The sequence below is a fragment of the Suncus etruscus genome, chromosome 1 (assembly GCF_024139225.1).
Source record: "Suncus etruscus isolate mSunEtr1 chromosome 1, mSunEtr1.pri.cur, whole genome shotgun sequence".
NCBI lineage: Eukaryota > Metazoa > Chordata > Mammalia > Eulipotyphla > Soricidae > Suncus > Suncus etruscus.
Window position 1 is genome coordinate 109,785,288 of NC_064848.1, and position 22,212 is coordinate 109,807,499.

At 34.4% G+C, this 22,212-nt stretch overlaps 1 protein-coding gene and 1 non-coding gene across 2 annotated transcripts in view; both read left to right on the forward strand.

The window, feature by feature from the left end:
- MAGI2 (membrane associated guanylate kinase, WW and PDZ domain containing 2) overlaps positions 1–22,212 on the forward strand; it is a 1,487,205-nt gene that overhangs the window by 361,162 nt on the left and 1,103,831 nt on the right. The window lies entirely within an intron of this gene.
- LOC126031302 (U1 spliceosomal RNA) lies at positions 5,461–5,624 on the forward strand. The gene has a single exon (XR_007503274.1). It is a non-coding gene; the product is annotated as a U1 spliceosomal RNA (small nuclear RNA).

Genomic DNA, 22,212 nt, shown 5'->3' on the forward strand with positions numbered 1-22,212 from the left:
TTTTAAATTCTATGTTTAACCAGTGAGAAATTTTAAAAGGAACTTAAGAAAATAATTTAATTTAAAGTAGCATCAAAAATAATTAACAATTTACAAGTAAATTTAGCCAAAAGGTGCAAAGTCCATATATTTTGAAAAATATAAAATGTTGCTTAAATATTTAAGAAGTCGTAAAATTATATATTACAGGGTTAAATTGTACAATCATAATACTGCATAAGTGGTCTATAGCTTTAGTTCAATGCCTATCAATATCTCAACAACTTCATGCAAAATTTGTAAGCTGACTGAAATGCATGCATAAAAGCATATCTGATCTCTAGGAAATCCATACAACTAATATATTTCTTAAAATGACACTTCCTGCTTCATTGATATTTTACAGAAATGAGCAAAATAGTGTGACAATAACACAATGAAAGTTATACAATCAAAGAAATATAAAGTGGAGTTTATTAAAGAATCAATGCAATTATGGTTAATTGCATTTTGGCAAGGGTGCTAAGAGAATTCAATAGAGAAATAATTCAACATATGATATTGATCTAACAGCTTATCCAGATGCAAAAGAATAAAGTTGGGGCTCTTATCAACCCATAGGAAAAAAATCACAAAGGTTAAAATTGAGTAAATAGTTAAATGGAAGAACAGAAATAAAATACTGATCCATTCTATAACATATATTAAGCATAAATATGTGTGCATGATCTCACAAGAAATCTGTAAAATATTTTAATTCTTTAGTGATTAGAGAACGTAAATATAGATAAAGTTCACTCAAAGGTCATCTTATTTAAGGTAAGATGAGTCTTAATATGTATCATTACATCAAATTATTGTAAGGTGTTAGGTTAAATATCAATAAAACTATAGTTCTTAAAGAAAATCAAGTATGGTAAGAATAATATATATATTATGTTGGGGGCTCTGAGCAGGACAGCTAGCCATAGGCCCCCTGGGCTGACCACCTAGTCCAGGGGACCAAGATCCCCCCCACACCAGGCAGGTCTTCAGAGCCACGCCTGGTTAATTGGGTCCTGGGGGGAGGGGGTGAAAAATTCCTCCCTATGCATCCAAAAACTACAGAGGCAGGGCTGGGCTCAGAACACTCCACATGTCAGGACTTCTGGGTGTCTTCGACTGGTATGTTGAGGGCTCTGGGCAGGACAGCTAGTCATAGGCCCCCTGGGCTGACCACTTAGTCCAGGGGACTGAGATCCCCCCACACCAGGTGGGTCTTCAGGGCCATGCTGGGTTAATCGGGCCCTGGGGGGAGGGGGTGAGAAATTCCTCCCTATGCATCCAAAAACTACAGAGGCAGGGCTGGGCTCAGAACACTCTGCATGCCAGGATTTCTGGGTGTGTTTGACTGGTATGTTGGGGGCTCTGGGCAGGACAGCTAGCCATAGGCCCCCTGGGCTGACCACTTAGTCAAGGGGACTGATATTCCCCCACACCAGGCGGGTCTTCAGGGTCACGCCTGGTTAATTGGGCCTGGTGTATTAAGAGTATTCTTTATCCTTATGTTATGTTTTGCATATCCAGAATGTTCATTTTCTATTCTGCCCTTTCCCACACCCCTACAAAGCTCTTTTTTACTCCTTAACTCTCTAACCCCCCCGCCAAACGTCACTAACCTACATTACTCTTTTTAACTTCAGTAGTGTACAATACTAATCACAGACCAAAGCCGTGCATTGTGTGTAACAACTCCAAACTGTTTCAAGATACATAAAATGGACAGGTATTTCTTTAGAATATTTTGTGTTTTTTCTCTGACAGCTATAATTCTTACTAAATGTTGTCTTATACAGTGACGATTCTAACCACTTTTTATCTTCTCTTTTTGAGCTGTTTAACAAGAAATTTTGGTGAAAGAGTTCCCCAGTTTAATGCTTATGATTGAACCATAACATGGGAATCGTTGGAATTGTTCTTATGGCCCCCATATGCGCCAATAACACCACGTGGCATTGCTCCTTTTTTGCATAGGCACATTAAAATGGGAAAATACTATACATACAAATAAGATCCTATCTAATAGAGCTTGGAGCACACAAATCTTGTAGTGCAAAGGGACCTTACACCCTGAACATTGACATAACGACCTGGCACAGACCTCAGAAGAAAGGGCATTTTCCATTCACCCCTGAACCAGGGAAGCCATCCACGAAACATCCAGGCTGGTCTATAACATCACCTGGAAGCAATCCTCTACCACGGAAGACCCTAAACTGCTCAGACATCTACCTGCTCAAAAGAGACTTCCCCTAACACTGAGAAGACTTAACAACAACAACGACCTGCTTACAGGACAGGGCTCCCTGCATTGCCCTTTGATTGTGAGGTGAAACGAGAGGACACTCCACATCCTGACTTCAATGTAGGATATGCAGATTCCAGGATCTTTAATACAGAAACATGATACCAACAACAGAGACTGTGTGAAAAGTAAAAGTGTGTTGGCACTACAGACAATGTCTTGGATTGGACGATCTAGCTTGCCTGGAGCCTAGAGTTGGTCTTGTTCCAGGAAACTTCAGGGGTCGAGTCTCTTTGTATTTAGGCCAAGGTTATTTCTTCCCATGTCCCTCATATTTTGGTGGGCCTATGCAAACAACAATTGCCACTCTAACACCATTTTTACTGTGCTCCTTTGACTCTATTCCTTAAAAAGAACCCACTTAAAATTTGAGGTTAACTTAAGCTAATATGCATGTATATGGAAATGTAAAAAAAATACTATGCCTGTAATGTTTAAGGAGTTATGTAAGTTTTATGGCGTCAGATTGCCTTGTGTGCTGTTAAGAAATATTATAATGTGTTACAATCTGGGGACTTGAGGGACAAAATAATTGTACATGGATTCTGTCTTATTTATCTTAATGTTCTTTGGCTGAAATTTCAAAGTTAAGATATCAGCAAGGGGATTTATGAGAATTATGTTATGGGTGATTGTCCTTCCACTGTAACTTTACCTTGTCCTCTTTCTTTGCATCTTTGTTCTCATAATTAAAAATAAAAAAATTTAAAAAAAGAATAATATATACATTAAATTAAGAAAAATATTTTAAAAGGAAAGTCAGCAGATACAAGTACTATGTAATATAGTAACTGTGTATAACTATTATTCATTAATTTGAAATTCTTAAAGAATTAGGACCACCTAGAATCTGATTATTTTTAAATCAACAAATTTTATTTCTATGTATGAGTTTTGAAGCAACTTATCAAGTATCTTATAGAAAGTTTTATATTTTATTTCATAAAACAGGATAACTTCATATGAAAAAAAGTTCTAAGAACAACAAAGATATTTTCAGTGGTTATTGTGGTCAGGGGTGGTTAGAGGGAAAGAAACTGGTCTGAAAGTCTTTGTTTTGCTTGAATTTTCTTATGGCACTATAAATGTGCCCATTTTAAGTTGATGAATATAATCAATTTTAGTTAGAATAAATTGTCATCAAATTTTACTTAGCAAATGTACTCCACATACCTTTCTAAGTCTTCTTCACTGTTATTTAACAAGTATTAATTAAGAAAATACCATAATCATAAAAATGCAAATAATACAGTTATATTAAGATGAACTTTTTATTTCAGAAGTTGACAGAGATGGTAGACAATAATTGGAATTCAAATATCTAAATATATAAATAAAATTACAAAGTAAACAAACTAGTAATAGCTTGTGGCAAAAAATTCTAGCCTAACTTGTCTTATTTCTCCTCTTAAAAAAGAAATCTTTTGAGCTGAAACTAGTAGTATAAGTGCAAATTTATTTGATAAGATAAGGTTAGAAATAAGTAAGGACAGAGTGTTTTATGACGGTGGCCTTATTCCTGAACTGAGGGGAAATTTGATATGTGAGAACATCCTTGTATAGTTTATTGATAAGGGACAAATGGGGAATAGGTGAGGTTAGGGAATGTACAGTGACCCATCAAGGAATCCATGAAGGATTGATTGTTTCTCTGTCCTCAGACCAAGAGACAGATATATAGGATTTGGTGTTTTAAAAACATAGGAAAGTAGGCTTTGGATCATCAAATTTTGTTATGACAACTGCCCTTGATTTGTAGTGCAACAAAAGTGACTATGTAAAGCTTCATTAAAGAACTACCTCAGCAACCAAGACATGAATTTGAAAATATGTGTTTTTTCAATGTTTTGCAATTTGGATCTTTTACTTTTACTAAGGTGATGAGTGGCATACAGTCTATGATTGAAACCCAATTATGAACATTTCTGTAATCCAGTGATTAAATAAAGAAATTATTAAAAATAAAAGACCTGGAGAGAGGTAAATAGACTATCAAGTTACTTAGAGAAACATCAAACATAAGTCTTAAGGGCTTAATATAAAGATATAAGTGAGAGTAGCTCAAATTGTACATCTTATGTTGTAGCTATGTATTATACTCTATCATATCCTAATGGTTAGCTCCCATTAAAATATAAAATTATTAAAGCTAGAAATATTCATATTTATTTCATGTGTTGTGTGCTGAGACATACTGCACAAAAAATTACTCAAAACATTTGCTGATAAAATGGAAATATTGTTTGACTTTGTTTTTATATATTTTATTTTTTATCATTTAAATTAATAATAATAGATTTTATTAATAGTATACAATATTATTGACACTATTAAATTTAATGTTTTCCTCTGGAAGTAATTCCAACTACACACCCATCATCATTTGGAAATCAATTTTTAAAACATTTACCAAATATTCAAAAATTATACTTTAACATCAATAACTTAGGTGCTTCTAACAGATTTTATTTTAGATCTGAGTAAGACTAAGTAATTATTTATTTTATCTGTCTGTTGGGGATCTTCTACGGGCCAACAATTGAATGTGCAGTATATATATAATTTATTGAACCTTATTCAAAGACACAGTGAACTGCCCGGCATAACATAACTGTGTTTTGCTTTATTTCACTCAAGAGGAACATTTTGCCATTGAATGCAAATTGTGAATTGTCAAAAATAAATTACATTAATACGAGCCTATATCATAATATACTATAGATATGGAATGCATCAAACTATTAATGATGCATATGTATTCAAACAGATGTTTCAAATAATAAAAGAAAACATTATGGAAGGGTCATTGTTCACATTTGGAGTAGTCAAGTAGGTTTATGTAATTATAAGAGAAATGAAAGGATTCCTGAAATCTTAGTCTATAACTAACTTTAACTTGTAAAAAAGAGGAATTTCAGTAAATCATTAGTTCTAATATTCTCTTATTCTCTTATTTGTACATATAATTATACAAATGCCTCACTGCTTTTAGAGAAATAAAGTTAAATCTCTAGGTACCAACAACATGTTATAAGTTTTATTATATTTTTAACCTGTATGATGGACTTTTTTTTTACCAAGTATTTATCTGTGTGTTCTTTATAATGCAAATAGTAGTTTAGAAATAAGACCAATTCATGCTTATCCGGCAGGGTAGATACCATGATCATGAAGGTGGTTTCCCCAGAGCGAGGCTCACCCATTGAACTCCGGGTGTGCTGACCCCTGCGATTTCTTCAAATGTGGGAAACTCGACTGCATAATTTGTGGTAGTCAGGAACTGAGTTCGTGCTCTCCCCTGAGGAAAAAAAAAAAAGAAATAAGACCAATTCAATAAGAGAATTTATAAGTAGACACTCATAAATTCATAACCAAAATAACTTTAATGGAAACTGAAGCAAAAGTATAGTGGGTAGGGCATTTACTTTGCACACAGATATTCTGGGTTTAATCCCTGGCATCCCATATGATTTCCCAAGTTTGTCAGAAGTAATTTCTGGGTATAGAGCCAGTAGTAACCCTTGAGCCCCACCAAGAGTGGTCCCAGATCAAAACAAATAAAATATACCTCAATGTATACTTGTTTTTACAATAACTTATAAGGATGCTTCTCATCATTTGTATTTATAAAAATCTTATTAAATAAATTAGTTTATAGAGAGGAGGTAGTACATCACCCATATTACACTTTCCAGGAATAATTCCCCCCCCCTTTTTTTTTGTGGTTTCTGGGTCACACCCGGCAGTGCTCAGAGGTTATTCTTGGCTCCAGGCTCAGAATTGCTCCTGGCAGGCACCAGGGACCATATGGGACTCCGTGATTCCAACAGATGACCTCCTGCATGAAAGGCAAACACCTTACCTCCATGCTATCTCTCCAGCCCCTAATTTGCCTTTTACTAAGACAATAAAATGTTAAAATTTGATGCAGGTTCTTAATGCATTCAAACATATATTGAAGAACATTAAAGCACTCCTGTTTTTATTATAAAAGTAGTTCTTCTAGATAATATATGTAAAATAATCAGACCAGGAAACTGTAAAATTACATAGACCAGCTTATACACCACATTGTTAGACTGTTCCTTGATAAATGTGTATTAATATGCCAGGGAAATTATTAATATACAATTATGATTAAATATAATTTAATATAATATATTTTGTGTAATATATTATATATTATAATTAATACCTATATTATCACATTTTTCCTTATTCCCTCTTAGCTGCTAAACATTTCAGCTCTTTGCTGTATTTTTGTTCATGAAAACAGTATATTTTAGCAGAAATAAATTCTTAAAACAAGAATAGTATGTGATCCTATATCATATGAATTGAGTCATAGGAGAGTACATAAAAGAGGAAAATTACATGTACTGATTTTAGGACAACGGAGAATTGAGAATGGAGAAAAGTTTTAGGGAACATCTGCTATGTTAAAAAAACTTGGAGTCAGGGAGTAAAGAATTCTCAAGATACTTGCTGTGCATTAAAATTCATTTATCTGTGAGAGATCGAATAAAGAATTAGAGTATTTTGATTACTTTTTCCATGCATGCTCCATGATTCTTTGTTTTATCACATCCCTGGGTTTGGGCCATATGGGGTTTTGAATTTATTATTCAATAAATTCACACACATGTGCACGCACATACACTCTCTCATAAATACCTATATATTCAGAAAGTATAGATATTCAGATACAAGAACTAGTATGTCCATTTAGTTTATAGTAAATAAAAAATATTGATCAAATTATGTTTGTGTTTCATAACACATAGAAATTGAGTTACGAAAATTAGTTCTTCTAAAACTCTACCTAACAAGACATTATCCTTTGAGCAAAGCTTTGCCTGGATACTATTGTTTGCTATGAAATAGCACTCACAATTACATGAGTTAAATAAAGGCAAATTGACATATAAGATGCTGTGTACTTACTTATAGAAAGTCCCTTCTGGGCCAAGACAAGACTTAGCTTCTAAGATATGTTCTATGTATGGCAACTCTATAATGGGTTTTAGCTGTGTCTTTTGTGTGAAATATTTCTGGCAGATATGAAATCCTTTCATTCCTGAGCTTTGAGTATATGAGACAGTAAGCTGTGAGGACTAGCTATATTGAAAGCTGGTGGGTTTTATTTCATTTTCTCTTCCTAATTCACTGTAAAAACTTTGACAGTATCCATCCACCAAAAAACACACGTAAAATTTTTCTTCAGTTGTACAAAGAACTCAGTGAGGGATTCTAACTCAGTTTGAGACTTATTGTTTTCTGTTGATGCACTTTCCCTTTGTTACACAGGGTTCCTCAAACTAAAGGGCTAACAGCTTTCTAAACTGCATTTGAGCAAGTAAAGTGGAATGGTTTAATAATCTCCTATTCACCTTATAATAGAGATAATGGATAAGACATTTTTGTTGAGATGTAGAGAGTAGGATTGTGCACATGAGCCAGGTAGTCCTGGGGCTTCACTAGCAATTCTCTGCCAACAAGGTAGAAAAATAAAACAGAGCACATGCCTAAAAAAAGAAAACAATGCACATTGTACTTTGGCTAAGGCCTTGCAGTATTTGTTGTCTACCAGATTATTCTGGGATTCATATGACATTACTAGGATATGCCTTCCCACTGATTAAATATTACAGATTTACTTAAGAAGCAAACATCAGCTTGATTTGTAATTTCAAATTTCTCTATGTCTTCTACCAAAAATATTTTTGAATATGGGAAACAATTAAAAAACTTCAACAATATAACAATATATATTTTGTATTCTGCACATGCTTTGTAAGAAGTAAGCTGAGTTTTTATCTATGGCACTATTTGATCCCGTGAGTACTAGCAGGAGCATATGTAAAGATCTGTGAGAGAGATATTTAATGTGTTTTGTGTAATGCTGTATTTTATTATCATTGAAATATTTAAGATATCTATAACTTAAAAGATTTAAAAATAGTATGACATTAAATATTTTACTACAAATAAGCAAGGCAGGATGACGAGAGAGCTAGTACAGTGGATAAAGTCCTAGCATACCCTAGTTTAATTGTTGGCCCACGAACAGCACCTTAAATATCTCTAGGAGTGCTCCTTGAGTACAGAGCAAGGATCAATCCCTGAGCTTCACCACATATGGCCCCCAAAACTCCCCGCAAAAAAAACTTAATTGTATATAAGGTAATTTATTTTAATGATCAGAACAGACTGGGACTGATTTGGAAACAAAATTTGGAGGGGCCCTATAAATTAGGAACCAAAGGGCTAAAGAGATATTACAGGAGTTAAGGCACTAACTTTGAATAAGGTTGACCTGGGTTCCCTGGGAATTACCAGGAACAGAGCCAAAACTAAGTCTTGGACAGATGAAAGAAGAGAGAGGAAGGAGAGGTAGAGAGGGGAGGAGAAAGAAAAAAAAGAAGAAAGAAAAAGGAAAGAAAGAAAGAAAGAAAGAAAGAAAGAAAGAAAGAAAGAAAGAAAGAAAGAAAGAAAGAAAGAAAGAAAGAAAGAAAGAAAGAAAGAAAGAAAGAAAGAAAGAAAGAAGGAAAGAAGAAGAAGGAAGAAGGAAGGAAGGAAGGAAGGAAGGAAGGAAGGAAGGAAGGAAGGAAGGAAGGAAAGAAAGAAAGAAAGAAAGAAAGAAAGAAAGAAAGAAAGAAAGAAAGAAAGAAAGAAAGAAAGAAAGAAAGAAGAAAGAGAGAGAGAAAGAAAGAGAGAAAGAAAGAGAGAAAGAAAGAAAGAAAGAAAGAAAGAAAGAAAGAAAGAAAGAAAGAAAGAAAGAAAGAAAGAAAGAAAGAAAGAAAGAAAGAAAGGAGGGAGGGAAGGAGGGAGGGAAGGAGGGAGGGAAGGAGGGAGGGAAGGAGGGAAAGAGAGAGAGAGAAAGAAAGAAAGAAAGAAAGAAAGAAAGAAAGAAAGAAAGAAAGAAAGAAAGAAAGAAAGAAAGAAAGAAAGAAAGAAAGAAAGAAAGAAAGAAAGAAAGAAAGAAAGAAAGAAAGAGAAAGAAAGAGAGAAAGAAAGAGAGAAAGAGAGATAAAGAGAAAGAAAGAGAGAAAGAGAGAAAGAAAGAGAGAAAGAGAGAAAGAGAGATAAAGAGAAAGAAAGAAAGAAAGAAAGAAAGAAAGAAAGAAAGAAAGAAAGAAAGAAAGAAAGAAAGAAAGGAAGGAAGGAAGGAAGGAAGGAAGGAAGGAAGGAAGGAAGGAAGGAAGGAAGGAAGGAAGGAAGGAAGGAAGGGGCAAAGAGGAAGGAAGGGAGGAAGGGTGGGAGGGAGGGAAGAAAGAAAAAGGAAGGATGGAGGAAAGTATGAGATGGAAGGAGGGAGGGTGGAACTGGAATTGTTTAAATTTGTGTTGTCTCATTTCTCCTAATTCTTACATAACAAATTGGCTCTGTACTTCCTCTTATTAAAGCATCACTGAAAATTTTAAGTCCTATAGTAAAGGATTTTAACCCAATTGATGTGGTTTTTCATGCTCTGTCAATTTAGAAAAAACAGGGAATCAAGATTTTCCACTTTGGGAATAGGATATACTAAATTCTCAATAAAAGCTTAAATAATAAAATTAATTTATTTCCCCAGAGAAAACCTAAGTAAAAGAGTAGATATGTGACTGTCTGAAATAGTATATGTCTAAAATAATATTTTATCACAGAAAATGAAATTGCAAATTGTCAGGCATAATGTACAACCAATTGCAGATATACAGTATGTCTACTTGTTGCTCAAGGAGGGGGGTCTAAAAAGAAAAAATATATTGTGTTTATCTTTTGAAAATAAACATCCATTTAGAATCTACTATTACAGGAAATAGAAATTATTTCCTCTTACTAGGAAATCAGGATATGCATTATAAAGTCATTTGTCAGTACCTCTCTATTTATCTGTAAAGATCCATTGTTTCCTCTACTCAATTTATCTTTGAACTTAGAATATAAATTTTCAGTGTCATTGTTGATAATTCTGTCTCAGTGTGCCCTTCTTAGTACTGTCATTATGACTTGATTTGGAAAGAAAATCATGTTTAAGCAAACCATATAAGAAAATTGAAAGAAATGTAATTTTTTGACATCATTTGAAAATACTTCTAAAATATTTCCACCATCTGCTATGAAGAGAAACCATGAGGTATTCTCTAAGTATTTTCCCTAAATTTAACCTTAAGTACCCTATTCCATCTGCTCTGGATTAAAAGTAAACTAATTGGTACCTGGATATCTGGTTCAGAGCCAGTATTACTCTAGGATGCATCTAAAATGTGATTGTGATATGAGATGGCTTTTTGGTCATTGGATTTGATGTATTAGAAAATCAAGAAATAATGCAAGTGGGGTAGAAGTAAATTTGAGAATAAAATAATTTTTGTATTATCTTTCTCCTTGTTGAAATGTAATATAAATATGAAAACCGTGCATTGAAATAAAATCCTTTACCTGTTGTTAAGTGTGTGTTCTGTGAGCATTGACAGAAATGGCTCTGGAAGATTTATTTATCTTTTAGTCTTTAAAGCTAGCCATTATTGTTTTAAATAGGAATCTAGCAATTTATATGGTTTTAGTTTTAACTTTTACTCTTCCACTTTAAAATTGTAGTTTATATTCCCAGAAAATCTTTTGTATTAGTTTATTGAAGTAAATGTTTACTTATATAATCATATTTACACTAATTACTACTTAATTCAGGAAAATCTAATCCTCACTATCTATAATGACAGATATTGTCATATAGCTAAGAACTAACTCTAGTTTGTTTACACTGAGATAGATACTTCATTCTCAAGGGAAGTAAGTCTTACATGATCTCAGAAGATATATATGATTGTTTTAAGCAAGTATGGAATTATATAACACTCTCTAAGTGAAATTTTTCAGAGTGGATTTGTGATTTGATTATGCTCAATAAGACATAATAAAAATCTGTTTTGTAGCATTTAAAACTTTATTACTAGATTTAAAAGAGAGGGTTCAAAGAGTTAGATGATACAAGTTTGAGATACTTGGTTTACATACATATAGCTTTCCTTAAGGCCAATTTCAGTTCAGTCTCCAAGCACCAGCAGAAGTAACTTTTAAGCACAGCCAGGATTAAACCCTGTGCACTATTAAGTATAAGCCAAATACCAAGAAAGGGGGTCTCCAGAAGAGTTGTTCTTATATACCCTATGTTTTTCTTCTTCTATCACTGGGAGTATAGAATTATTTGATATTTGGAACTAAAAACATAAAGTGACAACCAATTGAAGAAAGTAAGAGTTATAGATAGAGAGATTCTACAGTGGGTAGGGAATTGCCTTGCATGTGATCTTGCATGTTACCAACCCTGGTTAAATCTCTGGAATCCCATATGATTCTTCAAGCCCAAACTCACTAAAAGTGATTCCTGAGTGTGGAGTCAGGAGTAAACACTGAACACTACTAAGTGAGGCACAAAAAAACAAAAACAAAAAACAAATCAAGAAAGTGAGAATAAAGAACAGAAAGATAGGAAGAATTGATTGAAATCTCAGAACTGCTATCCTTCAAAAATCTTGGTATATGGGATAATTCAATCTATCTGTTCCAAATCTCAAAACTGCTATCCTTCAAAGTTCTTGGTATCTGGGTTAATTCAATCCATTATTTATCAAGTCAGTTAGTTTACTTACTGCTATAGATACACTCTAAAAATACCCTAAAGGATATATCATAAATACTAATTGAGTAAAAATGCCCTTAGTCATCACAATTGATTTTTTTCTTTTGGTTTTGGGGCCACACCCAGTGACACTCAGGGGTTACTCCTGGCTATGTGCTCAGAATATGCTCCTGGCTTGGGGGACCATAAGGGATGCTGGGGGATCAAACTGCAGTCCGATCTCAGCTGTCATGCGCAAGGCAGAATGGCTTGCACCAACACAATTTATTTTTTAATATATTATTATACTTATTTGATTTTCTAATACTACTTATTTTGGTCTCCTGTGGATTTGGGATATATATGTATATATATATCAAATTTTTATATTTTATTGTAAATATATCTTACAAATTTATGATGGTGTTTTAAATATTAGACAATTTAAAGCACCCTAAGCATCTTTAAACATAAATAAGTTGCTTTATAATTTTAATATTTTATTACATTTTCTTTTATTGTAAAAAGATGAATAAAAAGAAAATTAAAGTGTTAAAAGTTACTTGTGGACATAATTGTCTATTGCATAATATAATTGTCTAAGCATAATATGTTCGAAATCAACAAAGAAAATAAGAAAATACATGTCTCTTTCACCTAAATTTGATGTCTGCCAAACAAATCTATTTTACTGTGTTTATCATGAAGAAGAATGAAATAAAATGTAATATATTCTAAAATTTTTATTCATGTACTCAAATAGGATCCTTGATATTCAACGAGTAAGGACATGCTTTAAGATTATATTTAATGTCATAAAATTTGGCACTTCTTTTGGTTATTGTTATTTAAAAGTGAACACTATTATATTTTAAAGTTTTAGAGGCCTGGTAAGAAGATAAAATATTATTTGACTTTCCTGGTGCTCATAATCTAGGAGGTTTCTGAAATGTGTAGTAGATAGTTTATATAAAGTTTTCTGAAGATTTGTGTATTGTCAGAGTAAAATTTGCTATTCAGTTGTAACTTGTGGAAGTATCAGGGAAAGTATATTTAAATTGAAACCACAGTGATAAATAGAAATAAGCCTATAAGTGGTCAGAGAACTATAATAGTAACTAAGAATTTTATTTTGCATGCCATCAACCTTGTTTCCATCTCTGAAGCAACATATGTCCCCCACCCCCACCAAGTATTTCCAGGAGTTGAGCTTGAGTAGAAAACCAGGATTAGCACTGAGCACCACCAGGTGATTCACCCCCTCTAATTCCCCCTCCCCCTCAAAAGTAAGAACAGTAAAATCCTTTTTATAAAAGCTTTGAGAAGTCTAAGAGGTTTGGAAAAAACATTCTGTGACCACGGAATCAAGAAAGGCAAGAATGATGCTACATTGGGTGGGAGCAGTAGGCAGAGTCAGGACCATTCAGTTCAAGTCTAAACAAAAAAGTTATAGAAAGACTTAAAATAGAACAGTGTCATATTCTTATTTTTTAAAGAATTCCTGCATTCAAATTAAATGGGAAAGGAGCAGAGTGGAAGACCAGATATAAAATGTTGGCATATGTCTTGGTAAAAAATAAAGCTGTGAAGAAAATAATCGCAGAGAGAGGGTATAGAGATTCAGGAAGTGCTTAGAAAATAGTATTATGATGTAGTGTTAAGAGGAATGAACAAATAATTCTTGATTCAACATAAAAAAAATTTAAGGTGGAAATTACAATAAAATATTAGTTAAATGTGTATTCCTGCGATTAATAAATCTCAGAGTGATATATAATTGCTCTAGATCCAAAAGTAAGTATGCAACAAGAAAGGGCAAAATACTATATAAAAATCTTATTTAATGTGTGCATTTAAGACAATAACCTTTGGGCTTAGCCAATTTCAAGAAGCATTTAAATTCTTATAGTGATTGTTTATTTATGGAATCAGGTACATTAGATTTAATTAATTTATTTTCCTGGAATATTAGCATCACATGCTAGATATAGACTGAGAGTCTATTTCTTCAAGATAAATACATAATGCTTATAGGATTTAAGATGACGTGAACAGCCCTCTTTATTTTTAATAGAGTATGTCTTTTGATCTTGATGTAGTGCCTCTTTGACTCTGCTACAAAGAGTGTTATATATATATAAATAAATATATATATAACAGTATTTTTTCTTGTTGTTATTCTCATTTAGGGGTCACAAGAGAGATCATTCAACTGAAGCAGTGACAACTACATAACTTAGCCTTTAGCTAAACTCCTCTCTAGAGATTTACAGGGCAGCTGCTGAGAATTTCATCTAATTACATAGTTTTACAAAGCATTCCTGTCTTTGTATACTGTCAGAGATTAAGTGTGGTCTGCTTGTCATGCAAAAACTTTACCACTATGCTCAAGCATGTCTATTGTTCTAAATCTGTTTGGTTTTCTATATATAATCCACTCTACAAATTAGTCAAGAAAACCTTTTTATCTTATTCACCTTCTATTTTCAGGTAATCAATTGATATTTTAGAACTTTTAGAATAAGTAGCTTTATTATTGTATTTGTATTTTTTCAATTAATAGAGCTTTAGGAATTGTTCTTTAGTACTTTATCTTGTGTGTGTGTTTGTTTATGGGGGGTGTTTTAAGGTCAAACCTAATAGTGTTCAGTGTTTACTCCTAGCTCTAGACTCAGGGCTTATTCCTACTTGGTATTCAGAGGACCATAATCATGCCAGAAATAAACCAGTTAATCAAGTACCTTAGCCTCTGCACTCTTTCCTGCTTGAGAAATATTCTCATTGTTGATATGCTTTTCTTTGTTTACCTTTATGTGTCTACTATAAATGAAAAGATAAGCATTTAGAACAGTAAATGCTTTACACATATATGCATGTATGAGAACTGAGTTTGATTAAAAGCATAGTTGCGTTTTGATATTAAACTAGCATTGGCAAATTTTCTATGGTAAGTGCTAAATATGACTACTAAAATTACACAATTAAATAACAGGTGATTCAATAACAATCACTTTGCAAAAACCATACTATTCCATAATCATATAAAATGTCACCTTTCTGTTACTATATCAGAGAATACTTTTAATAGAATGTTGTTATACAAAATTAATTTAAAAAACCCACTAAACTTTGAGTGTTTTTCTAAATAATCAAAGAAGTTATTTATTTATTTAAATTTTACTGATATGTATTGTTTGAGTATCTTTTTTTTCTGTCAGATATCATTTTAAACATTAGAGAAATGAAAATGAATAAAATTGTACTGTCTACTAGATGTTTCAGCTTGTGTAATATAAAATTATAAGCCAATTTTATGGTATGTATATTCTATTGAAATCTTTAAACTGCAAATGAATGGTTATTGTAATCTGTAGAAACTATATAGTGATGTAATGAATGGTAATGCAATGAATGCCATGTGGTAAATGATTCCATGAAATAAAGGAACCAGAGTTAGTATATTTCTGTTTTAATACAACTCTTATTGTGAAAAGAACCTCAAATACAGAGGCTCAGTAAAGATGGCTGCTTTTTAGCTACAACATAGTACAGAAACAGAAGGAAGTTTGATGAACAGAACTGCTTAGTTGGCTTTATTTCATAAACCCTTAAGGGTCCAGGTACCATCCATTTTGTAATTTTATCAAAAAGTTCATATTTGATGGGCCACTTAGGCTGCAGATCTATAGTATTACTCAGGAAATGGGGCCAAGAGTAGACAGACAAATTATAATTTAAATTTCAAGAATATAATCTACAGGGACCGGAGCAATAGCACAGTGGATAAGGCTGCCTTGCATGTGGCCAACCAGGGTTTGAACCCATCCCATATGGTCCTCAAAGCTTGCCAAGAGCAATTTCCGAGTTCAGAAGTAGGAGTAATCCCTGTGCATCTCTGGGTGTGGCCCAGAAAAGCACACATCTTTTTAAATCTGAGCAGTGCCAGATGTGGCCCCAAACAACAAACTCAAAAAAGAATACAATGAACAAGTTGTACATATCTGATCATATCCTATTGTCTCTAGAACATAGTGACACATCTAGCTTCCAACAGGCTTGGAAGTATAATTTTAGATGGGTGACTGTGTAACCTGCTGAAATCAAGTGCTAAAGGAAAAATTCTATCAGTAAAGGAAAATAGAATTATCTCTAACATAGCAGATAAGAATGTGGAATTTTTAACATTAAAATATAAAATGATTTGAACTTAAATTAATATATCTAAGAATTAAAGCTTAATACATCATGTTGGTCTTTTCTTACAAAGATTATGTCCAGTGTTCTAGAATCAGATTAAGATGATTGATATAAAGCCAGCATTTTGGTCTCATTTAAGTCTTTGAACACTGAACATCAGTTTTTTCTTCTCCCACTGAGAAATGTGAGTTATCATCGTGATTTCTTTGTGGATTTTTTTTGGGGGTCACACCCGGCAGCGCTCCTGGCTCTTCACTCAGAAATCGCTCCTGGCAGGCTCGGGGAACCATATGGGATGCCGGGATTCGAACCACCGTCCTTCTGCATGCAAGGCAAACACCCTACCTCAATGGCATCATTCCCGCCCCTTCTTTGTGGATTTTTAACTAAAATACAAGTTTTATGAGTCCATGCTTAATGATATATTTTTATTATATTAAATGAGAAACATAAAGACAAAAAGTTCTGCTAGACCTCAATAAAATATTTTCCCTATAGTAAAATGCAACAGCTTTGCATGGCAAAAAGAGAACATTACATATAAATTTGACTCTTTGTGATGTCCCCTAAGCCATGTTGTCTTTTGTTGTTGGCTAAAACAAAGCAAAACCTAGAAAATTTCTTTTTATATGTGTCAATTACTGAAGCTATGCATATAAGATATTCATGGTACCTTTGTTGAACATATATTTAGGAATTTAGAAAATTTGATTTGGTCATAACCCCATCTAAAATCAGGGTGGTTTTGCTGTTATTGTTGGGTCACACCGGTGGCAGTAAGAGGATACTCCTGGCTCTGCTCTCAAAAGTCGCTCCTGGCAGGCTCAGAGGACCATATGGGATGTCAGGGTTCGAACCGGGTTTGGACATGTATTTGCTGCATACAAGGCAAAAAAGGCAAACACCTTACTGCTGTGCTATCACTCCGGCCCCAGATAAGGCTGAATTTAATATTTGCAAGATTCCATCAACCAAGGAATACATGACAATTAACTAATAGCTTAATAAAAACTTCATACTTATTTGAAACTTTCACTTTGCTTTTAAGTAGATTTTGGTTATTGACTGACATGGATCTCTAATTGATATAGGTTTAATTTATGTTGACATTTTGAAAATCAGAAGGAAATGGAAATGGAACTGGGCCTTTAGCAGGAGAAAATACATTTACAAATAAATCATAGTTATATTCAAAAATAATTTAAGTTATTATTATTATTATTATTATTATTATTTGCTTTTTGGGCCACACCTGGGGACACTCTAGCTATGCATTCAGGAATCGATCCTATCTTGGAGGACCATATGGGACGTGGAGGGATCAGCTGTCTGTCCTAGGTTAGCCACGTGCAAGGCAAATGCCCTACCACTTGCTCCATTGCTCCGGCTTCTAAGTTACTTTATTTAGGGACAAGACAGACTAGGTTTATTGTTATTAAAATTATATAAAGTTCAGAAGACACTCAGTGTTAAGAGGCATTGCAAAATGCCCTCATAATATGCTCCCTCCTTACTTCTTACTCATTCACCTCTAGTGACCAGGTTATGAGCACTGAACTGTCCAGCCTAGTTTTGTGGCTTAGAAAACTAAGAATTAATTAAGTGAAAATAAGTCAATTATTACTTAATAGATTTAACTAAGCTAATTTTATTGGGAATGGACCCATGCCTCTTCCTCATTACTTGGAAAGTCATAAATATAATAACTAATTACATAAAATGAAGACAATAAACAAACTATGACTCTTCTATATAGTTAGTAGCTTCCTCAAACTTTCTGATACCATTTATACTTATAAGGTCTTAACCAGATGACTAGTATAAAATAAATGTAAGGATTCATAAAGGTACCAAAATGATTTACCCATTTTAAAATAATATTTCTGATAACATGAATACAATCATATAGCTTACTGAACTAACTGGAAGAGGCTATTGAAAAAGAGAACATAGTTTCTAAAAAAAAAATCTTGGTTGCTGCATTATAATTTTATTTGGCTATATATATGAGAGACTGGAATCTAAAAATGTCATAAACCCAGTCATTTGTTAGAAAGAGTTTTAGAGGTTAAGCTTTAATAACAAATAGGTGGGCCATATTGTGTTACTGGATCAACCCTACATTTAGTGGGTATATTGAATCATGGACAAAATCAGTTTTATAGTACACCTTTTACTATTTTTGCTAATCACTTTTAAACTTTAAATTTAGATTTGGAGTCTGATCTAGCTTGAGCTTTTTACTTGGAACTTATCAGGCAGCATAAGGAAACCATATTTAAGCAATAGGTTCCAAAAATAAGTAAATAAAACAAAGAGAAATAGTTCAATTCTAATTGACCTTCACTAAGTTAATTATTTTTAAATTTGTGAATATACTTGAATCATGTATACTTTTTATTAGGGTGAGTTTAGCCTTACAAAAAAGTCTAAACAGTAACCTTTTTATTTCATTCATTTTCATCCAATAACTCTTTTCAGAAAGTAGAGGGGATAAAGAAGGAGAAATAAGATTGACAGAGAAAGGACCAGGTGGTATTTTCTTCTTTACTTATGGCTGGGGGTTTTGCTTTAGTTTTTATTTTAAATTATGACCATGTAACTATGAATAACTAATCCAATAGACTCTTTTAGAGTAGTTTTGGATTTTATAAAAATTGAGAGAGAGCTAGAACATTTTTAACATTGTAGGTTTTTTTTTTAAAGAAAAATTACTGTCAGCATTTATGCTTATTGAAAGAAACTACCTCATGCATGCATAATTATTCAAGAGCCACCACATTTTTTCCACGTAGCAGTATTTAAGCTAACATGATATTGGCAGTTTTTGTGTTTTTGATGCAGGAGCAGTGACAGGGGGTCTTTGTGTCCTTAAATTACTTCCAGGTTCTCAAGTATTTTCAAGAATGAAAATATTAAGTAATAAAGATGTTTAAATTCGGAAAATAAAACGTTTATTGGAAAGTATAGAAGAAAGGAAAAGGAGCTTCCAATTGGGATGTGGGACATGTGGAAAAATTTAGTATAGAACTAAATTAAAAATAAGGATTTGGGGGCCAGAGCGATAGCACAGCAGTAGGGCCTTTGCCTTGCACACAGAAGACAGGGGACAGATCCAGGTTCAATCCCCACCATCACAAATGGTCCCCCGTACCTCCAGGGAGTGACTTCTGGGGACACTGTTTATTTCTTTTATGATGCTCTTAATAGGTCTTGAATAATTAATGTCCTGCCCACTCCTTCCAGGCATGCATAGTGCAGTTAAGATGCATGTTCTAAGGTTCCAGTGTGTACCAATAAGTAGGGCAGGGATGAGGAACCTCCAGGAAAGTCAAGGATTTGACTCAGGTCAAACTGGAATAACTCCTGAGCACTGCCGGTTGTGGCCCCAAAACAAATAAACAAACAAACAAAATAAGTGAGGGATTTTGTGCAGACAGGCTTAAATGCTCTGCATTTCTTCTCAATTAACAACCATGTTACAAAGAATACAAGGATTCAAGGGAGTGGTTTGATTGGTTTAAGTCTTTTGATTATCTGTCAAGCCACTTACCTTAGACATTGCATATTATTTTAGTCCGCTGGGAGTCTAAATTCAGGGCAAAATTTATGGCCCTAAGTAATTACAGAAATGTTTAAAGATGAAGGATGGGGCAGTCAAAAATGGGTCTGCTCACAGTAGCTGGCTAGAGGAAACTGAGACTTCCTTTTTTAGTCACAAAATAGAAATTATAGTGTGTGAATCTAAAGTATGGGGTGATACTTTCTAGTTGAGATCAAATATGTGTCTATAGTATGGGTTAAACATTTGTAATTAATTGTCTATTAACACTATTGTAGTTGAAATTGAAAATAGCTAGGAAAGAGGATCTAATTATTGGACATCTGGTTTTGCTTTCTCTAGTATAGTATTTTGTCTCAGAAATACTAAATTTGTTATGATTCCTATATCAAGAATGGAAGCTAAGGGGGATACTAGACTTAAAAAAGAGAAACCTAAGAGGTTTACAACATGGAGTCCTTTAAAAATTGCATCCCTCCTGGTTAGAACCTAGGACCCCATATTCCCTCCTATATTTATGGACCTGAGTCAAATCCTTGACTTTCCTTGAGGTTCCTCATACTTGCCCCTGCTTATTGGTACACACTGGGACCTTAGAACATGCATCTTAACTGCGCCTGTGCCTGCCTAGAAAGAGTGGGCAGGACATTAATTATTCAAGACCTATTAAGAGCATCATAAAAGAAATAAACAGTGGCCCAACCAGGGTAGTTATCAGGAAAATTTTTCAGAGAGATTAAGTGAGCCACTGTCCATACTAAGAGGAAGTATCTTTTCGCCACCTTTCCCACTCCTGCAAACTGGACTTCACATGCTGCAACATCACCTAGATAACCCTCAATCTGTTTGTAAAGAAGCAACACCATTCCATACATACTTGCAGGGGTCTCAAACTCAGTTTACCTGGGGGCCGCAGGAGGCAAAGTCAGGGTGATCCTTGAGTGCAAAGTCAGAAGTAAGCCTTGAACATTGGGGGGGGGTGACCCAAACAACTAAAATAAAACAAAACAAAAAAAGATTCCTCTAGGGCAGGGCCACAAAATGTTGTACGGAGGGCTGCAAACGGCCCGCGGGCCGCAAGTTTGAGACCCCTGAATTGTTTTAAGAATCTTAGGTCCAAACTCCTTCTGTTCTGCAGGGCTACTTCTGTTAAGGAGTCCAGAGAGTGCTCTAGATGTATGCACAACCAACAGTCATCGGCAATTTCTGGGGAAGTCTGATCCTAGGCTCTCTTGTACTCCATGTTTAATGGCGGGGTTTACAATGGTAACTTAGACATGTCTCTTTCCAATTTCTTATTTGCCTTAACTGATGCTTCCCTACTAGAAAGTAAATTTGGACGCATTCTCTTAAAGCCTTGCTAATTCTATTTGGACCAAGAAGCTCTGGTTTTCAGCTAAGTAAATAAACAGCACTCCCAAAACTACCCGATTCCTCGAACTTTAGCCTCAGTATCTGGCTCCCTCTGTAATTTGATCTTGGGGCTAGTATGCTGGCAAGACAGGTGAGTCCTTGCCTGGCACAGACACCAAGCCTAGAGCTCCACTAGGCATCTGTCAAACTGCATCTGACTTGTACGCTTTTCTACTATGTGTGGAACTTAATCTCCACCACTCAAGCAACGGGCTTAGTATGGAATTAGGAAATTCATCTTGCAGGAAAAGGAAAGTCAAATTTATATCTTACTTAAGCCTCTCTGGTCCTCTTTCCCTCACAGAAAAGAATTTCGGGAGGATATGAATAAAATAAAAGCAAGTTTTGGGTCTGGAGCGATAGTTTGCCTTGCACGTGGCAAATCCAGGATGGATCTGGTTCGACCCCGGTGTGGTGTCCCATATGGTATCGCTAGCCAGGAGTGTATTTATGAGGGCATAGCCAGACGTAACCCCTGCAAGTCACTGGGTGTGCCCCCCTCCCTCCCAAAAAACAACCAGGTTTTATTCAAATATAATTTAAGAAAAAGGAGAAGATAATAAAGAGAGAGTAACACACATACGGGTAAGTGTAGGTTTCTCTAAAGTCTTGCTAAATGTCCCTGAATTAAAGTAGGTGAATAAACATCTCATGAGGGAGATGCAGGCTACATGAACTTGGGCACCATGTACCCAGGCAACACATGTGCACAGTCTTCTCCAATGGTGGAAAGCGCCCCCATTAAAGACCCCAGAATTAAAGTATGAAAGTAGACATCTTAAGAGGGGAGATGTGGGTAACATGTGCTCCAGGGACATGTACCCAAGCAACACATGTGGGCACCCCTCTGTTATAAGTTGACCTTTATAAGGTTTTCCCATCTGCCCTGCATGGGGCTTTACACCTAGTTAAGAGTCCAGTTCCTCGGATGTTTGCCAGGAGTTAGTTGATGTTCTAGGATACCTAGTCTTTTCCTGGTCTTTTTTCTGGCCTGTGTTTCCCTGGGCATGTAGTGGCACCAGGGAACACTCTTATCAATGATGAAGTATTTTCACAAAATCCTATCTCTGGGTTTTATTATATCTCAAGAACTCATTGCCATGTGAGTCC